Below are 20,864 nucleotides of genomic sequence, written 5' to 3'. Positions count from 1 at the left end.
ATAGCCAAAGCCATCTTGAGGGGAAGAAAATGGAGCTGGAGGAATCAGACTCCCTGACTTCAGACTATACTACAAAGATACAGTAATCAAGACAATATGGTACTGGCATAAAAACAGAAATACAGATCAATGGAACAGGATAGAAAGCCCAGAGATAAACCCACGCACCTATGGTCAACTAATCTATGACAAAGGAGGCAAGGATATACAATGGAGAAAAGACAGTCTCTTCAATAAGTGGTGCTGGGAAAACTGGACGGCTACATGTAAAAGAATGAAATTAGAACACTCCCTAACACCATACACAAAAATAAACTCAAAGTGGATTCAAGACCTAAATGTAAGACTGGACACTATAAAACTCTTAGAGGAAAACATAGGCAGAACACACTTTGAGATAAATCACAGCAAGATCTTTTTTGATCCACCTCCTAGAATCATGGAAATGAAAACAAAAATAAACAAGTGGAACCTAATGAAACTTAAAAGCTTTTGCAAAGCAAAGGAAACCATAAACAAGACGAAAAGACAACTCTCACAATGGGAGAAAATATTTGCAAATGAATCAATGGACATAGGATTAATCTCCAAAGTATATAAACAGCTCATGCAGCTCAATATTAAGGAAACAAACAATCCAATCCAAAAATGGGCAGAAGACCTAAATAGACATTTCTCCAAAGAAGACATACAGGTGGCCAACAAGCACATGAAAAGCTGCTCAATGTCACTAATTATTAGAGAAATGCAAATCAAAACTACAATGAGGTATCACCTCACACCAGTTAGAATGGCCATCATCAGAAAATCTACAAACAACAAATGCTGGAGAGGGTGTGGAGAAAAGGGAACCCTCTTGCACTGTTTGTGGGAATGTAAATTGATACAGCCACTATGGAGAACAGTATGGAGGTTCCTTAAAAAACTAAAACTAGAATTACCATATGACCCAGCAATCCCACTACTGGGCATATACCCAGAGAAAACCATAATTCAAAAAGACACATGCACCCCAATGTTCATTGCAGCACTATTTACAATAGCCAGGACATGGAAGCAACCTAAATGCCCATCGACAGACTAATGGTTAAAGAAGAAGTGGTACATATATACAATGGAATATTACTCAGCCATAAAAAGGAATGTAACTGAGTCATTTGTAGTGGCTGGATCTAGAGACTGTCATACAGAGTGAAGTAAGTCAGAAAGAGAAAAACAAGTATCGTACATTAACGCATATATGTGGAACCTAGGAAAATGGTACAGATGAACCAGTTTGCAGAGCAGAAATTGAGACACAGATGTAGAGAATAAAGGTATGGAAACCAAGGGGGCAAAGTGGTAGGGGGTGATGGTGGTGGTGGGATGAACTGGGAGATTTGGATTGACATGTATACACTGATGTGTATAAAATGGATAACTAATAAGAACCTGCCATATAAAAAAATAAACAAAATAAAATTTAAAAATTAAAAAAAAAGATAATGCCTGTGAACACATGATGCAAAGCCTGGCCAATTATAATAGTTGATATTGCAAAGTCCTTCATTTGTGACAATCAGTGTTCTAAGTGCTTTATGTGTATTAATTCATTTTATCTTTCAAAGTATCCTCTTCTCCCCATTTAACAGATGAGGAAATCTAGAGGCAGAGAAGTTTAGTAGCTCCACAAGGGCAGAAAGCTATATAGTGGCAGAGCCAGTGCCAGGATTTGAACCCAGGCAGCCCCTCTCAATCAATAGACTATACAGCCTCTCTTAAGTAGTAAATACTCAACAAAGGCAGCTATTAGTATCCTCACTGGACATTTTCAGGAATTGAAATTGAGTTCTAGGGTCTCAGTAGGGGGTAGGTTCTAGTTGCCCAAACCTCTAGTTGCTTTGCCTTCTTTGTTGTTGAGAATCTTTCTCCAGTAACTGAATTTACTTTCTTAGAAAACTAAGGGGAAAGAATAAGTGCTCAAATGTTAAATGAATGATTAAATTGTCTGCAGTAGGCCCTTTGGAAAGGTCTGATGAACCAATGAGTGTTAGGGTTAGGAAGGGTTAAGAGGTGAGGGAGCCCCCAATGAGACCTGGTCTAAAGGGGGATGGGATAACTGTGGTTCTGGATGTGTTGAGTACGGTAGCAGAGCTAAGTGGGCTTTGGGACCATGCCCTGTTTCACCATATTTGTATCAGAATAGTACCTCTACCAAGTTTTCCAGCTTTTTTGTAAGTGACAGTTTGTGGTTAAACCATAGTTTATACGGATCCTAACATTTCTACTTGCAGTGTCATGGGTTATAAGCCCCTTGCATGGTGAGAAGCAGTGTGTAGAGGGGCAGCATGCAGAAGCTCACAGCAAATTGTCTGATGCTTGAATTCAAACTCCACTACTTTCTAGCTCTGTGGTCTTGGGCAAGTCGCTGAACCTTTTGGTGCCTGCATTCCCCTGTCTATAATATGGAGATCAAACACAACTGGTGAGAGAATTAAATGAAATAATACACACAAGGGTTTAGCAGAGTGCCAGTAATGTTGGTTGTTGTTACTACAGAGGGCCAGTTGTATGCCATAATAACAAAGCAGGTGACCCCTTGAGGAATCATTTAATGAAGGTGTCAGGCTTTTAGGTCCCTAAGTATCTAATCATCTGGACTAGAATTACGATGGCAATTTCCTGAGCCTGATAATTACTTTCATGCCAATTAAACACAGCACTTCACTACATGTCTCAAAGCATTTAATGAAAAACTCCATCCCATTCTATTGCATTCTGTATCCCATTTCAAAATTTTGACACAATGTGTTTCATATCCTAGCCTATTCTAGCTCATTTCATTTTTTGCATTCTCTAAATAGTATATTCCACACCTAGTCATTCTACATCATTTAATGTTCCATTCCATTCCATATTCCATCTTAGATCATTTCATTTATTTTAAAGAATTAAATCATAGACTTTATTTGTAATTCAACATATTGTGGGTTCTCCAAAAATACCCATTAGTTTGTTGGCCATCATGCTCCCAGAAAAACTGGTTATGAATTACATGCTGCTTTCTAATATATTTTAATATTTAACTATCCTAGCAGTTTTTCTTTTTTTAGCTCATCTCATTTTATTTTTTACTGCATTCTCTCTCAAATTCCATGTTTTTCTACTACCTGCCATCTCATATTCCATTCTATTCCATTTTATCCCATTCCATTCCATTCCATTCCCTAGTCCATTTTATTTCATTTCATTCCTTTCTATCCAATTCCACATGTCTCCCAGACAATGTCAGCCTAAGGGTAAGAAAACGGTAACGATTTCCACGCTTCTCTTGTTCCATCCCCATGTTTTCTATGAGTATATTCCCCTCTCAAATTCTTCCTGAATCACTCTGTGGGTTTCTCAGAGATCTATGGCCTAAACTAGTTATCTGGTGTTTCTGATAATTTGCAACATTTGTCCTTATTCCAGCTTGAAGTACTGGCACCTCTGGCTTGAGCCAATTACACTAGTGGGAACTGGTTAGGGATAGTGAAGGCACTTAAAACTCAGACTTCCTCACTCTATCAATTGAGATGCCTCCCATGACACAATGCTATCTCCTACAAATAGAAATGATTATAGTTTCTTCCTCCTATTTGCCCCCTTTTATGGGTACAATCAGGTCTATGGTTATGTTCAGTAACTAGGTCTTTAAGAAAAAATATATTGGTGTTCTTGGAGGTTTGCAATGGCTACTGGCACAGGGACAACAGAGATAACTTATTTCGATTGAGCAGAGGGTGGGCTTTGTAACCAACTAGGACATTCAGCACCAAAAAGATGGCGTGTGGGGGGCATATTTATACTGCTCAACAGTGACACCTGTTGACCCAGATGGAAACGTTTGTATTCCAAGTGGAGTTAGAGCAGGCTTTGAGATTAAATATAAACAAACAGCGTGAACACAAATGGACAACAAAGCAAAAAACATATAGGAAAACAATCTGCTCCCATTTGAGTTGGTTTCCCTGCTGCCAGAACTGAGTTAATGTTAGCCAGGATAAAACAAAATGTTAAAAAATTTGATGAGTGAAAAACTCTGCAGAATATTTAATCAACATTCAGAGACAAACAAAGTACTCTGGTCAGTTTATGGGAAACTGAGGCTTATATATACATTTAAATGCCGTATGAGTTACCACACAGTGAGGGTGGCTGGATCAGGAATCAATTTGCTGAATCAAAAACCAGAAGACGTTTTACTTCAGAGCAATGATTCTTATTTAAGCTTCTTCTACTTACAAGAACAGTCTATCTGTGAGCTTCCCTCTCTCCCTCCCTCCCTTCCTTCCTCCCTTCCTTTGTAGAAAGCTACAAATATACAAAATAGCTTTATTGACATCATGAGTCAGACCTAGGCTCGGCATTGGCAATGAGGACAATGTGGTCTAGACGTGATGAAGTTCATCAACTAACAGACAACATTCTTGCTCATTTATATAGTATGATCACTGGCTCAACTGAGCTGTCTAGAACATGCATGGCATCACAGAAGTGGGAAGGATGGTATCCAGCTAGAGAATTTGGGTGGACAACGGTAGGTCAGTGAAATCTTACTGAGGACAGAGTTTTTGCATTAGGTCTTGGAAAGTCAGTAGAAGTTGTCCAGCAGAAGTGAACAAACTCAGTGGCATGAAGATGAATGGTGTTTTGAGGAATGGTCAGTAGCCTCCTGTGTTCTTGTTACTGGCTGTGTTTTAGGGAGAAGATGAGCTTAGAGAAGCAGGCTGGCAACAGGTTGAGAAGGATCTTGCTAAGACATTTTCCATTTATCTTGTGGGAAATGGGAAACTATTGAAAGGTCTTTTAGGCAGTCAAAGCTTTAATAGCAAATATATTTTAGAAGGAGAACCTTCTGGCTGCAGTGTGGAGGATGGATTGGAGGAAAGAGACACTGTAGGTAAGAAACTAGTTGGGAAGTAGATGCCCTTGTTTGGAGTTGTTGACCTGAAATAGATTTCCAGGTATTTCTCCAGCAAAGATGGGTTTATTTGGGATCAGCAGAGAACTGTAATTTGGATTTGGCAACCATGGCAAGTCACACGCAAGTCCCTTCACACGGTAAGAAAAGAAGAGCACTTTTATAGAGAAGAGAAGCCAGGAGTGCTTTTCATTGGCTGAGTCCTTGCCAAAAAAGAAGAGGAGTCTTTCTTCTTCCTGTTGGGCTCTATAGTCACAGGGTATCAGAGATCCCCCTTCTGGTATCCTAACTGTAATTGAGGTTTCTGTTAATTTTTTTTACAGAGTCTATAGCACAACCCTTTTTGATGATTTACCTTTTTTGTTTGTTTGTTTTGGAGGGAAAAGGGGCAATGAAAAGAACACAGGTTTTTAAACAATAGACCTAACGTAAATCCCACTCAGTAACTATGTGGCCATGTGAAATTAGTAAACTAATCTGGATCAGCCTCTGAATCTATAATGTGGAATTCATGACCTACTTCAGGTGATTGGCTTGAAGGTAGATAGGTAAAGTATTAAATGCATTAATACTGCACCTGGCACATGGAAAGTACTAGAGAAATGGGATGGCCTCCCAACTCTATGGACCTGGTCCTTCCTTGATTTGTCAAGATGTAAAAGTTTTCAGGAGACCATAGTATGCATTTAATAGGCTGCCTTAGGCTTGTGTAATTTCATATATTTATCACACACACACACACACACACACGTGACACAAAATGGCCTGAAAGCAGAAAATCTCCCTGTAGAATATCACAGAGAGAAATAGGTCTACAAACAAGGGACCCTTTCATGAAAACTTCCAGATACACCACTTGGTACCTTCTGAAACACGAGGATCAGACCAGCATTTCCATCACTCTTTTGGCTTCCAGTTTCCAACCACGGAGGCAGACATTTTGTCACCTCCATTTTAAATTTAGATTTTGACGTCATCTCCTGGACTGAACTTGGATAATGGTAGACAGCCAAGTTCACATGGCTGTTTTCTCCAACTTCAGCTTTCCTCGGATCTGTGCTCTCCTGACAGTTTTCACTCATTCCTTCACAGAGAGCCTACCACCCACACCACTTTTTTTTTTTCTTCAATTCATGGAAATGAATCAGGTTTGTGATGGCGTCATTCAAAAGAGAAAGCTAATTAAAAAGGTCCTCTTTCCTTCCTCTTAGAGACCTTGCAATAGTTTCCCCTTTTTGGAGACACAAGCCAGGAAGGAAGCTTTTCAGTGCAGCTGTGAATAGAGACGCCCGGCTTAGGTTTTGGGGAAACTGGGTGATCTTTCCCAGTTAAACCCTAAGCTTCCTAAGGATGTGTTTTATGCTGCTCTGTCTTTCCCAGGGTCAGGATAAACAGAAGAACCTCAGGCTACTCTAAGCAGAAGGAATGTATGATAATGTGACACTAACACTGACTACAGAGTAAGTATGACTATGTTGCTATGTGGGGAAAGATAATTTTCTAGGAGATGTTCATAGTGAGATGGGAGCTCTAATAAGCACTGATGTGTACATAGCTCTTATTATGTGTCAGGAATTGTTTTAAGTGTTTTATATATATCAAGCCATTTGATATTGACAGCCATCAAAAGAGGTAAGTACAGTTAAAACCCCCATTTTACAGATGGGAGAACAGACGTATAAGGGAGGTAAAGTGATTTGCCCAAGGCCATTCACCTAGTTAATGTCAGAGCTAGGACTTGAACCCAGAACATTTGGTTCTGGAGTACATGCTTATAATCACTGCACTACAGTGTTTTCTCAATGTATACTAAAGTGGCCATAACTTGGTTTGAAACAGTATGTGAGAGCAGGAAGCATACTGTCTCCAGAGCACGTGGACCAGAGATGTATTTTATCTGGAATGTACAGTGCTGAGTCAAAAATGTTTTGCATTTGAGTTAATTGCCCATATTTTCAAATTGAGACTATTCTGCATAAAAATATAGACCTATGGCTTCTATTGAAGAAAACTGGACGTTCTGAAAACTCTGGACCTAATGTTTCATGGCAACAACTGGCTGGAGCTGAGTTGCTGTTACTCTCTTTTAACTGAGCCATACTTTCTCCAGTTTTCTACAGGCCCCATCCACTCCCTATTGCCTTCCTAATACTAAGCCATTTGCCATCTTATTGCAGCCCACTTCATTCATTTATGCTCCCCATCTGGCAACATAAACCCTAACGGTATCCAAGTTTGTGGTTCTACCCCAGAGATAGAAGACTTTGCTCTAACTTAAAGGTTAATCTACATCATATTGACTTTGGATGAAACCCCTTAACATACCCAAGCTCATTTTTTTACTTTAAGAAATGAGGAGGAAAAAAGAATATTATAATATCCCATACCCCGCCACCCCCGCCACCCCCACCCCCTCAGAAATGAGGAGTAAAAATAACACTTTGTAGTTCCCTCATCTGTGGATTGGAAGGAAGTGATGCCTGTCCCGTCTAGGTTTCTTGTGAGGGTCAGTTGGGATACATGCCCGTGAACACTCCCAATAAGCCACCAAGTACTCTCAACATTTAAGATGGTGCTGGGGTTCATGAAGACACTTTCACCTAAAAAGTCTCATTGACTCTCTGGAAAACTGTCATGTAATGTAGGCAATGTAGACTTTATACTCTCTGCAACTGTACCTTTCATTCTACAGATTTGGAAACTGAGACCAAAAAAAGGTTAAATTACTTGTTGCTAAGCCATGTAAGTGCAGAGATGGAATGTACTATGGACTGAATGTTTATGTCCTTCCAAAACTCGTATGTTGAAGCCTTATTCCCAACATAATGGTATTTGGAGGTGGAACCTTTGGGGAGATTAGGTCATGAGGGGGGAGTCTTCATGAATGAGATTAGTGCCCTTATAAGAAGAATCAAGAGAGAGATGATCTCTTTCTGCTACGTGAGGACACAGCAAGAAGGTGGACATCTGAGAATCAGGAGAATTCTTACCAGGAACTGAATTGATCTGGGATCTGGCTCCTTGATCTTGGACTTCCCAACCTCTAGAACTGTGATAAACACACTTCTGTTGTTTAAGCCACCTAGTTTATGGTATTTTGTTATAGCAGCCCAACCTGACTAATATAGGATGAGACCCCAGATCTGACTCATACATGGAGGCTCTTTCCAAGATCCTGCGATAGCTCTTCCCAAGTCTTCTGACTCCAAAGCCCCAACTTGAGTTGTATTTTGACATAGGACTTTTGTAATCTTAAAGCAACCTTGACAATCATTACAGCACACTGGTTGAAACACTAGACTAGAAGCCAAGTACACTGGGTTTTATACTAGGTTCTGCCATTCACCATCTTTTTGACCTTAGACTAGTGACTCAACCCTTGAAGCCCTATTTAATTCATTTGTAAAATGAGGATAATGTCATCTCCTCAATCTGCATCATAAATTTGCTGTGAAACTCAACTGAGATAATATCAGTGACAATATGATGCCAATGTACATTAACATCAGGATGTGTATATCTCTTAGCCTTCTGACTAAAGACTAAACTTACTGAGAGTATGTTGTAGACTTTCCTCTCTATTCTATATGCTTTTGTAGTTATCAGGTGGCTCCAGCCAGAACAACAGAAGTAGCCAAAAGGAGTGATTCTTTTGGGGGATTGTTCCAAGAGGAAGGAGGATGTTCAAGGTGAGGGTTGTTTTGCTTCTCATCTGTGTGAACATCAATCTATGAGATTTCAAGACCTTCCTGACCATCTTTGGTCAGCAGTCCACTCTGTCAAAAGCCAAGACTTAGTGTTGGGGTGAAGGAACACTAGAGTTGAAGTCAGAAGACACGACTTTAAATCTTGGCTCAGTTCTTTAGAAGCTCTGTGTCCTTAGGCAAATTACCTCCCAGCCTCAGCTGGGCTGTTACGATTAAAGGATATTTTTGTTAAGTATTGAGCATTTATATTAGTTCCATTCCTTCTCAAGAACTTTATTACAGCACAGGAATTTCACTGAGGGCTTTTTCTAGCTTTGCATTTTTCTTTTTTTCTTTTTCTCTCTCCTCTTCCTCTTTTTTTTTCTCCTCTCATGGCAAGCCAAGTTGATTCCCCTTCATTTCACCCCAAGTCATCTGGGTTGAGGGCATTTCTTTCCCTCAGGGTGAAAATACCCAGTGAGTAAACCCAGGCCCTTAATAGCAGGAAAGTCAGATTCATTTAATTTAATCTGGTTTCTGCCTCAGAGTTAATGCCTCAGGAAGAATGTGAATAAGCTCTGCTGTCTCCTTTTTTCTGACAGACTCTCAGACTGGATCTTAGAAAAATTCTGGTCAACTTAAACAAATGATTCACTGAAGAACGGAAAAAAAACAGTCAGTGTTTGTTTTCTCTTTCTAGTTAATGAATTGAATTGATACAGGAACTTCATCGTGTTCTCAGGGAAATCCTGTTGGCTGGGGCTCCCTCCTCAGCACCACTAAATTTAGGTCACAGCTCGGTGAAGAACAATTACAGATCCTTAATAAAGGATAATTTACCCAGTGACATCAAGCGGGACAGCTGGGCAGGCATTCTTATTTTCTTGTTAATGCTGTGGGGGGCAGGGGACGCAGAATGGGGATGAATGTTGACAGAAAGTCATTTTCTGACCTTGCATATCCGCTGGCTGACCTGCTTTGTGGCATATGCCAGTCCATGCTTTTACAGCAAGTGAAAGCTGAACCTAATGGAATCCCCACAAAACATTTTCCGAAACTGGGCCAGGACAAAAAAGAAGCTGGGAGAGAGACACGGTGGGAAGAGGCAATTCTGAAGTCCTGCATTTGAATCCTGATTGGTCATGTTTTCTGCCCTCTACCCACCTCATTCTCTACTCTTCATCTATGCTGAATTACTTTACAGCTTTTCATAAACTATGCTTTCTCTGTGCTTTGTGTCTTTGCCCACCCTGTTCTTCCAGGATGAAATGCTTTTTCCTCTACTTTGAATGGCTTGTTCTTGCTTATCTTTTCAAACTCAGTTCAGTTATCACCTCTTCCTGGAAGCTTCCTGTGACCCTCCAAGGGTTGCCTTCCTTTGAATCTTTGTCTGACTTCTTGAGCTCCATCGAGGAGGCACTGTGCCATACAGTTCTTAGTGCCCCATTGGTAACACACACCATTGAAACTGAGTATCCTAAAGACCTAATGACCTCCTTGTTGCTGAATCCAACAGACATATCTTTGCCCTTTCAATGGAATCTTACACTGTTTATAAATTCTTTCTTCTTGATACCTTCTATTTTGGGTTGACTTGTGCCCCTCAAAAAGATATGTTGAAGTCCTAACCCCTGGTACCTGTGAATAGTTTGTCCACTTGAGTTCCTAAATGATTTCACCAAGAGGAAACCTGATCACATTGTTTGTTTCCTGAAAGTCTTCAATGAAAACTCAGTCTTTAGTTTAAGATCTAAACTCTCCACTATTGCCATCTTGCCTAAGATCTACCTTGTGTCAAATTCTCCATTCTCTTTCTCACCATTCTACCATTTTACCTGTTCTTCAGCCGGATTAAGGTTCTTATGAGTTTTCAAATAAACTGTATTTTTCATGCTTACAAATGCTTTTTCATGATATTTCCAGTACCTGAATCCTCTTTCCTATCTTATCTGCCTAACTCATATTTATCTTTTAAGATCTGACTGTCACGATCTTTTCCAAGAAGTCATCTCTGATCACCTCTCCAGATTCAGTAAGGTTTTTTTTCTTTTTTTTTTTTTTTTTTTTTTTTTTTTTGCGGCACGCGGGCCTCTCACTGTTGTGGCCTCTCCCGTTGCGGAGCACAGGCTCCAGACGCGCAGGCTCAGTGGCCATGGCTCACGGGCCCAGCCGCTCTGTGGCATGTGGGATCCTCCGGGACTGGGGCACGAACCCGTGTCCCCTGCATCAGCGGGCAGACTCTCAACCACTGCGCCACCAGGGAAGCCCAAGGGGTCTTTTCTTTGTGCACTGCTAGCCCTCCATGCCTACTTCTACCATCATTCATACTACACTATGTGCAAGTGTTTTCACATTAGATTCTGTTGAGAGTTAGGAATCCAGTCTTACTTATTACTATATAACCAGGATCTCAACCATAACACTTGCTGGGTAAATGTTTTTCAATAAAAGATTATATAAATGAATTAACCAAGTGCTATGGAAGCAGAAGGAAGATAATGATCACAATAAAAATGGCTTCACAAATGTGAATATAAGACTTGTTCAGGGACTAAGCTAATCTCCCTATTTTGGTATGTATACTATGTAGTGCTGTACTCAGACACATGGTTTGAAGAGGACAGAGCCACATTTTTGTGTGTGTGAGTGAATGAACTAGCTAGAAAATTATAAAACTGTGGTGGAGATTAGTGGTGGGGGAGGTGAAATTCTACCTAATTCCTCTGTCATAGTCTCTCAGTAAACTGAAAAGTCATCTGGAGTCCAAAGCTCAGTCCTGGATCCATTGCTTATTGGTTTTGGGGAAGGTCTTTTTGCCTCTTAAGACTTAGTTTCCACCTATCAAATGGGAATTAAAAATACTTTGCAGAGTTGTTTTGAGGATCAGATAGGACAAAGTTTATGAAGGAGACTACAGTGTCTGATCAGTAGTAGTAAATTTCAACTCCTTTCTTCTCAGGATAGAACAGGTCAGAGTGAAAGGGAAAAAAATAAAACAGCCAATTTTAAACAAATGATTGATATAATTAAAAACTTTTTTTTTGGTTTAGAGGGACAAATGTGTCAAAAGCAACCTTTAGCAGAAGCTCTTTGTAAGAAGGAGGCATTGCTGAAATTTTAGGAAGCTATCGTGAACAATTAAGGAACACTTTGTGTCAAATTTTTTTCAGTCTGAGAAAAAGAAAAAAAATTGAGTTAAATTAAAGAGCAGTAACTGATTCTTGGATGCATAAATTGTGCCATTAAGTTTTCTAGTAGAATATCCTTGATTCTGATTAGTATAATGCAACTCTGGTAATGAGCATAGATGGCATACTTTAGATATAGTTTTGCTTTTGAGTACTGTATATTTTACCATTTAATTTTTCCCTAAAGTTTTCCTTTTTATGTCACTTAAGTAATGTATGTTTCCAATCAAAGACCAAAAGAAGAAATAATAAAACAGCTACAATCTTACCCACCTAGAAACCGCTATTAACATTTCATGTTATATCTTTTGGGATCTTTTCCTAACATATATTTATATTTTTCCATAATAGGACTAGACTGTACATGTTTCATTAAAATGTACTTTTTTCATTCAAAACACCATGAATATTGTTACATGATGGGAAAACATGTGCTGCCAGTCATGAAGAAGTAACCTTTTTCAGACTTCCCTATCACAAACCACTAGAAAATGGTATGAAATATTTAAAACAACAATTTCAAATACTGGACCACAGAAAGTATGGGACTGTGATTCCCCAAATAAGGGAAACAAATTAGGTTAGCCCTACAGTCATCCTGGCTTTTTGCCTAGGGACAATTTATAAACTGTGGGGTAAGAGGCAAGCTCTAAAAGAGACTGGCCGTCTCCTGAGTTGAGGAGGAAGAGACCATTTAGGGGAGAAGAGGCATCTGGGATTTGTTAAAGTACGGGAGAAGATGAAGTGCTCCAGAAATCTGCACGAGGTCCCCTTGTGACACCATGAATAGCAATTTCTACTTGCATATGATGAAACTCCATGAGACTAGGCAAAGAGCAACTTTATGGAAAGAAGAATTATCAGGGAGCTCTAAGCTAAAAAATTGCCAAAGCTCACATAGAGCTGGGGAATTGGTTGAGTTCATGCCAGCCAGAGTGTAGAGACCTTGTTGAATACACAGGGATTTTGTTACAGATGTCAGCACACCGTAAGGGGGTGCAAAACAATCCCCAGGTCAGCCCTAATAAAGCTTAATACAAGCTTAGGAGAAGTCAGATGGATCCACAAATCTCGTGTGATTCTGGGCAAGTTAATTAACTTTCTTAGTCTCAGTTTCCTCACCTGCAAAATTGGGGTGATAACTATATCTACCACCTAGTGTTGCTTGGGGATTAATTAAAGCTCTATAAGAATAGTTAAAGAGGGGTGGGGTAGGAAGGGTGGGAGGGAGACGCAAGAGGGAGGGGATATGGGGATATATGTATACATATAGCTGATTCACTTTGTTATACAGCAGAAACTAACACAACATTGTAGAGCAATTATACTCCAATAAAGATGTTAAAAAAAAAGAATAGTTAACATTCATTGAGCACTTACTGTTAGACATAATTGGCTTATAACAAGTACTCTATAAATTCCGGCATCATCTTCAATGGTTGTATGACATTCTGTCCTCAGGAAAGAGCTGTGGCTAGTATCAAAGCTCGTGCGTGCAAGGTATTTCTTTATAGCCACCAAACAAAAAAACCACACTCAACAGCCATACCTAAAAAAGACTCGTTACTTTAGCGGTCAGCCAATTCAGTATTTACGGATGGTTTTCAATGACTTGTTAAGTGAACCCAAAGATCTTTATTTTAACCCCCACTGCACAGAACGCTGTTCACTTACTTACTGACTTTACTCAGCTGAACTGTCAAGTCTTGAATGCAGAGACTATGCTTACTCATTTTTTGTATTCCCTCATACAGCAGAGTCTGTTGCAGAGTGGACTCACAATAAATGTTTGTTTAGTTGAATTAAATTCAGAAAGTGTTCATTCATTTACAGAAGAAATTAGGTGGTAATAAAATACTAAGTCCTGTTCCATTCTACAGAGGAACAGGTAAGCTGGCATATGAATGCAATGAACTTTCCTGTTTAATAGTTGGTAAGCAAATTCTTCCTTTATCACAGGAAATTAGTGCTAACCTTTCCTCTACCACAGTGTGCATTCAAGCCCTCAAGACACCCTGCTGAGGCAGATGGGTGACATGCGAGCAGGAATGTTGTAACAGGCTCAGCATGAAAAGAACCCAGAAATTAAAATAAGATTGAAGCCGAGTAGAGAAAAAGGTTATTAGAATATGTTCTAGAGAAAAAGCTGGAGAATGCTCCATGATCCCTTCCTGAGGGGAAAGAAAAATGTAACTTTTGATTAACTCCCTGATACCTTAACTCTCCCTTCTCCCACATGCTCCTTTTAGCAAAAGGAAACCAGCCAATGGCATTTATTTTCACTCCAAGCCTTTGTCAGACTCTCAGGATGTCCAGTAGCTCATTCTGACCACTTGGTGGACATGGCTTGGGCTTTGGACTCAGATCGTCTTGGGTGTGATCCTGGCTCTTCCCCAGACAAACTGGGAGACCATGAACAAATCCTTCACACTCTCAAAGCCCCAATTTCCTTACCAATAAGATGGAAATGTTGGTGCTCACTTTGAGAATGCTTGTGAGGACTAAACCGTCAAGTGTTGAGTATTCAAAAAGATGTGGTACCCTTGCTTCCTGTTTCTTGAAAGAAGAGTAAATAAAATCCGATTTTGAAAGCCATGTGAAGGGCATGTACTGTTTTCTTGGTCTTTCTCTTTATGTTTATTATGAAGCACTGCCCAAGAGTCTTTTCTTTCTTCTATGAATGGAGAAGACCCTCTTGTCCACCTTTTCATACCAAGGGAGGCGTGGCTTTCCCTCTGGCTCTTTGTGGCTGCTCTCGCATGGGCATGGGTTTGTCTTAGGGACTCACCACAAGACCACCCTCTGACCTTTCTGAGGTCAAATCAGCCTACGCTTAGTGTTCCCAGATGCTCTGCTCTGTCTTTTCCTTCAGGTCATTGACAGCCACACTGCAAGGGAGTATCATGGATCAGAGAGTGACTCTGAAGCTCCAATAAGCCAATGTAAAGGTCATCAGATTCTTTTGGGGTGAATAATTTAGCTTTTGGCCTCCAGATTATTCCCAAGGGGTAAGGAGTACACTCTTTCATAATTCCATGCCATATGCTACTCCTCTGCCTGAATTGTGCTTTCTCCCTCCCCCCTTTCCCAGAACAACTTGGCAAAATCTTACGCTTTTTTAAAGTTTTAACATGTTATTGCCTCCATGAAAACTTCTCTTTCTACATTACATTAACATCTAATGAGATCACATTACTATAACTAGAGTTTTTCCCTGTAAAGTTTGTGGTACAATGAATGTACCCCTTTCTATACTAAGAATGCATAAATTTAGAGTTTCTATTCTCCCTCACCTATCTAATAGCTAGAGAACCAGCAGTTCAGACCTCTCCAAGTTTCTTTTGTTCTATCTTCTACAAAGTTTGGGGTCTCGGGTGACTCTAAGTGCCTTTGGATGGGAGGTGGTCCACTTGGCTTGGTCTCCCTTCAGTGTATTTTCTGTGGCATACGGATGCTCATGGATTGACAGAAGCTGGCCTGGGCAGGTTGCGTCCAAACCCCAGCTGCAGAGAATTCCAAGGTTCCAATGATGGCCACAGATGTTATAATAACTTGGTGTCCTGCAGAAGAACTCCAGCTGAATTGTACAAGGCCTTTGGAATCAAAGACTTTTCATCTTCCTCTTTCTTTAGTGGCATAAGGCAGTGGGGATTGGGACTGTTGTAGAACAACACTCAGGGAAACTGTGCTGCTGCTTGATGGTTTCAAGTCAGATCAGAAACACACAGGTATTCACGTCTCATCAGCAGAAAATACAAAGGGCTTGGGACCATGTAACAAAGGATTGGGGAAATGCTTGGGGTAAACAAGGGAGTATGGCAGGAACAAATGCTACGTGTTCCCCACACTGTTTTCTCTCCTTGAGAAAGTAGCAAGACATTTCCCAATCTCTACTGCAAGTAGGTTGGGGTCATATGACTGACTTTTGGACAAAGCAATGTGCATGGAAATGATGTAAGGCACTCTAGGCATGGTCTTTAAAAACCTGACCCTCGGGACTTCCCTGGCAGTCCAGTGGTTAAGACTTTGCCTCCCAGTGCAGGGGGTGTGCGTTCGATCCCTGGTCGGGGAGCTAAGATCCCACATGCCTTGCAGCCAAAAAACTAAAACATAAAACAGAAGCAATATTGTAACAAATTCAATAAAGACTTTAAAAAAATAAATAAATAAAAACCTGACCCTCCAGCTCTCTTCTCCTTTCCAAGGCAATGTAAAATGAGTTCCAGGGGCAGGGTTTCAGGATGAAGGTGAACAACTCAACTCTCACTGGACTGTGATATGGGTGAGAAACTTGCGTTAAGTCACTGCTATATTAGTGTTTACTGTTACCCTAGCATAGATTAACTGACTTAAGAAGAGGGAAGGAGCTTTCCTTGCCTTTCAATCTATTCTACAGTTAGGTCCAGGAATTAAAAAAAAAAAAAAAAAAGTAGCTCCAGAAAATTCCAAGGAGCTACAGTTTAGTAGGAGAACATCTACTAGGCTACAGCCGAAAGGAATACAGCTCTAGCAATTAGATCTTTTGGTTTTCACATACAGCTAGCAGCACAGACTAGTCTCAGGGCACCTAAGTGAGGACATTTCTAGAAACTTCCACATTATCAACTCAGAAACAATCCACTTCGTGTCTTTCTGGTGATGCTCCTCTCCCAGGTCTTGGCTCTCTTTTCTTCGAATACAGTCAAGCCTTCTTCCCTTGTATCCTCCTATAAGGGCAAGTCATCATTGGTGAGACTAATTGAATTATGCTCTTCTAAGGGAAGCTCTGCTTAGTGATTCTGGATAATTTATCATTTCCATCTATAATCTGAAGTAGATGACAACTTCTCTTGCTAAAATCATAATTTTAATCTGTAGGCAAATGCCCATGATATTATGTATTACAGTAATAAGCTGTACTTATAAGCTGTACTTATACCTGTATAAGTAAGTATACAGGTATACTTACTGGTATACCTGCCCTAGTAAACTGTGATCTCCTTAAAAAAGGGGACCATAGTTTTGCATGTTTGCCATCTCTGTATGTCCGGCACCCAGCAACCAGGCTTGGTATAAAGAGATTTATGGTCCAAAAAGAAATGACCAAGGTACTTACCTTCCAAAAAACACCCAGAAGCTTTTTTCTGCTTTTTCTATTTTTTTTTAAACATCTTTATTGGGGTATAATTGCTTTACAATGGTGTGTTAGTTCCTGCTTTATAACAAAGTGAATCAGTTATACATACGCATATGTCCCCGTATCTCTTCCCTCCTGCGTCTCCCTCCCTCCCACCCTCCCTGCTTTTTCGCTTTGCTTGTGGTGGCTCTTTGCCTGGGAGTTGGAAGCTACAGTTCTGCCACACATTTCTACCAATATTTCTCCTTAGAGAGCCTTTACCTAGGATAACCTCTTTGGGGTGGGCACAAGGATATGCCTAGGGACATGCCCCTCCCCCGCCATGTCCAAGAATTATAATGAAACAGTTGCCTCAAGGCTGGAATTACCCTCCATTCCTGCTGGCAGCAGCCAATGGCTTTGTGGGGCTAGCAGGCTGAAGTCATACTTGGAACAGACTTTGCTCATGGAGATTCGTCTCAAATGCCATGTGCAAGGGTGACTGGCCATTACACCCAAAATAAAACTGGTTAGTGGCCCGCCTCCTAATTTTTTCTCAACTGAGGAAAACAGCTCAGGAAACAAAATTCTGAGGACTCATATACTGAGAGAACATAGAATCGTAAGAGTTTAGAGACGAGAGGAGACTTTAAGATCTTTTTCCAATCTCCCCACTCAGAAAACTGAGAACCAGAGAGCAAAGTGATTCACCCCAAATCAAAACATTTGAGAGCAGAAAAGCCAGAATTAGAACTGGGTTGCTGGAGAATGTGGAGGTACTCTTTTCATCTTACTCTTAAGCTGCTAAAACACTTTTTTTCCTGACAACGTGTGGGACCCCAAGTTGGGCAATACCTACGATACATACTGTATACTGTGTTCAAAGCTTCACAGGGGTCATCTAATCTCACCTCAAAAACACTATTCTCTGTTCTGCAAAGGAAGCAACTGAGACTTTATTAAGCAGCACAACAACCTGCCCAAGTCCGCCCAGCCACTCAGTGTCTGAAGAGACTGAATATCTACCTGCCTGTTTCTAGGGCCCAGGATCGTAACTGCATTTTACGGCAATTTGGTGCCACTGAGGAATGAGTATGTTGTAACCCCCAAATCCAAGCCCTTCCTAAATGCCAGAGCATGCCCTCGGCCGAACTGAGAGACGCACCACTTGTCTTTAGGGCACAGGACCACATCACTTGCCCAACCTACATCAAGCCTTCCAGAGGGGTTCCTTTTGCTTTGGAACCACTAACTGATTCCCTCAATTTTGGTTTTAGCTCTGCTGCCAACTTCTGTGTGATTTTTATAAAGTTCCTACATCTCTCTTTACTTCACGAGTCACCTCAATGCCAACTCCAATAAGTTGTGAATCAAAAGTCTGAGTCTCTGTGTCAAAAATCATTTTGAAGCCACAGACAGGCTTGGTGGAAAAGTATGTATGATTAGTGATGCTTGCCATAGATACTAAGGGGTTGGTATCATATATGATATGATTTGCCATCCACAGACCAGAGGATTTTTGGGGTCCCTCTGAGGTACCTCCAAGTTAAAATGAAGTCCTCCTTGAATTGGCAGTGAAAGAATTAATCAGTTAGTTATTCCTTCCCTCCACCTCAGAAACCTGCAGTCTGTGGAAAAGATCTTTGATGGTGAATCTCAGGAAATAGCAAATCCAATATTTTGCCCAGTGGGCAAGCACCCTCCTACCACCAGCTGCAAGGGCACATGAGGCGCCCTCTTTAGCTATAACTTGAGGTGATCCACAAGTGCTTAGAGCAGAGAGACAGAGGGAAACTGAGATGCCCCAGGACTTGAGAGGTGATGTGTCTAGGTTTAAAAAGTTTCATTATAAAATCTGAGACCTAGACAATCTCCCTGTATCTGTGTGATTAGGAATAGGGCAAGCAGAGCCAGAGGGGTAAAGCACCATTTTATTTCACATATTTACTGAGAATCTCCTCTGTGCTACGCACTATGTTAGACAGAGAAAACAAACAATAAGCGAGGCACAGTCCCTGGCTTCATGGAATTTATCAACTGTAGTAGAGATGACCAGCTGTCCATCAGAGATATATGCTTCCCCTTCCAGAGACGAGAGGTGTTACTGGAAAGAGGCTGTCGGACAGAGATTACTTTTCTCAGCCTCCTTCAAAGTCACATGAGGCCTTAAAGTGAGTTCTTGCCAACAGAATGAACAGAGGGGATGTACTGCACCTCCAGGGCAAGCAGCCTAAGGAGGAGATGTGCCTTCTACACTTTCTTTCTGCTCCTGTCCTGGATGAACAGTCTCCTAGAGGACTTGGGTACCACGATGACCTGGATCACCTGTGGAAAACTAACTGCTGGCGATTAACACCTGCATCCAACTGCTAACATGGGCAAAAAATACACTTGGACTGCGTGTGAAAATACAAGCCACTGAAGTTTTGGAGTTTATTTGTTACATCAGGTAGAGTTTCTTCAACAAATACACCCTATAGTGTTTGGAGCAGATACATAAACCAGAAATTACAATGTCACTTAATTTTGTCTCATGATAGTTCTATGTGCTATGGGAATATAGATCTGGGGATCAGGAAAAACTTCCTGCTAAAAACTAAACGGCCCATAGGAATTAGCTATGGGAAAGGGTGTGGGTAGCATGGAGGTGGAGGGGTCAGAGGAAACGGCAGGTGCAAGGGCCCAGAGGAAAGAAGGCACATGGCACCTTCTGTAAAAAGCAGAGTTAAAAGCTTGCACTTGAGGTTAAAACAGGGATTGGGGAGTAAACAGGATGGAGTGGTGAACAGGGCCAGATCATGGCATGCTGCAAGTTTTAACTTTGACGTGAAGACAGTGGCAATCCATTATTGCTTCCCACTCTCTAGCACAATGTCAGCTCCAAAGGAGTGAACATATATTCGTTGCCTGGTAGATTAACAAATGAGTGGACCATTTAAGAGCCTGTTGTACTAGTTCAGATGAAAGATGATGGGGTATAAACAAAGGTAATGAAAGGTAATTGATGTGGATATAGCTGAGAAATTTATTACTTAGCAAGTGATTGTTTGTGTGTGGGAGTACAAGGATGGTTTCCAGGTTAGCTTGCTTGGTGAGTTGCTACTGGTATATATAATAATTGCCATGTACCAGGGACTGTTATAATCATTTTATGCATGGTCACTTATGTAATCCTTATAAAACCCTACGAGTTAAAGTTAAGTACTATAAATATCAGATGAGAAAAATGTGGCACAGAGGGATTAATAGTTTACCCCAGGTCACACAGCAAGTTACCATTGGAGCCAGGAGTTAAACTCAAACAGTCTGGCTTTGGAGTCTGTGCTGTCAATGGTAAGACGTTTTTATCTGCTATTATAAGACATAGGAGGGGAATCTGCATTGGGAAGAAGAAATTGAGTTCAAATTTAAACTTGTGAAATTGAAGCTGTCTGTGGAACACACAAGTGGAAATATCAAGCAGGGAGGTGAGTATTTGTAATACAATAGATGAAGACTGTGCCTAAAGTTCAAACTCTAAGAAAATGATCACAGAAAGACTGAGAGTTTATTGCAGTTAGTACAAAACTGCTAAGAAAGAAAGCAACCATATGAGTGTAGACAATATGAGATGAAAATGTTGGGTGGCATAAAAGACATCAGTGGGCTTTACAGGATGTGCATGAAGAAAGAATAGGAAGATTGAAATGGAGTAAAGACAGAAACATTTCCCTTAGTTAAACCTGACTAAGGGTCCCATTGATTTCCTAATGAGAGAGGGCCGGGAAATCACCAGCAGAGCTAGAGTATATCACTGCTTTTACTATAAACAATGGTTAACATTTATTTAGCACGTGCCCCTGTTCTGGACACTTTGAAAGCACTCGGTGCACATTTTCTTTTTTGATTTTCTTAACAAATCCATGCAGTAGGTATACTTTTTATTCCCATTTTACATATGGGGAAACTGAGAC

The 20,864-nt window shown here is 40.6% G+C and overlaps 1 protein-coding gene across 1 annotated transcript in view; it reads right to left on the bottom strand.

The window, feature by feature from the left end:
• LOC125961636 (uncharacterized) overlaps positions 1-20,864 on the bottom strand; it is a 344,208-nt gene that overhangs the window by 104,717 nt on the left and 218,627 nt on the right. The gene's annotated exons all lie outside the window — the stretch shown is intronic.

This window comes from Orcinus orca, chromosome 17 (assembly GCF_937001465.1).
Source record: "Orcinus orca chromosome 17, mOrcOrc1.1, whole genome shotgun sequence".
NCBI classification, from domain to species: domain Eukaryota; kingdom Metazoa; phylum Chordata; class Mammalia; order Artiodactyla; family Delphinidae; genus Orcinus; species Orcinus orca.
The sequence above is the reverse complement of the archived record's forward strand: the minus strand, read 5'-3'. Positions and strand labels throughout refer to the sequence as shown.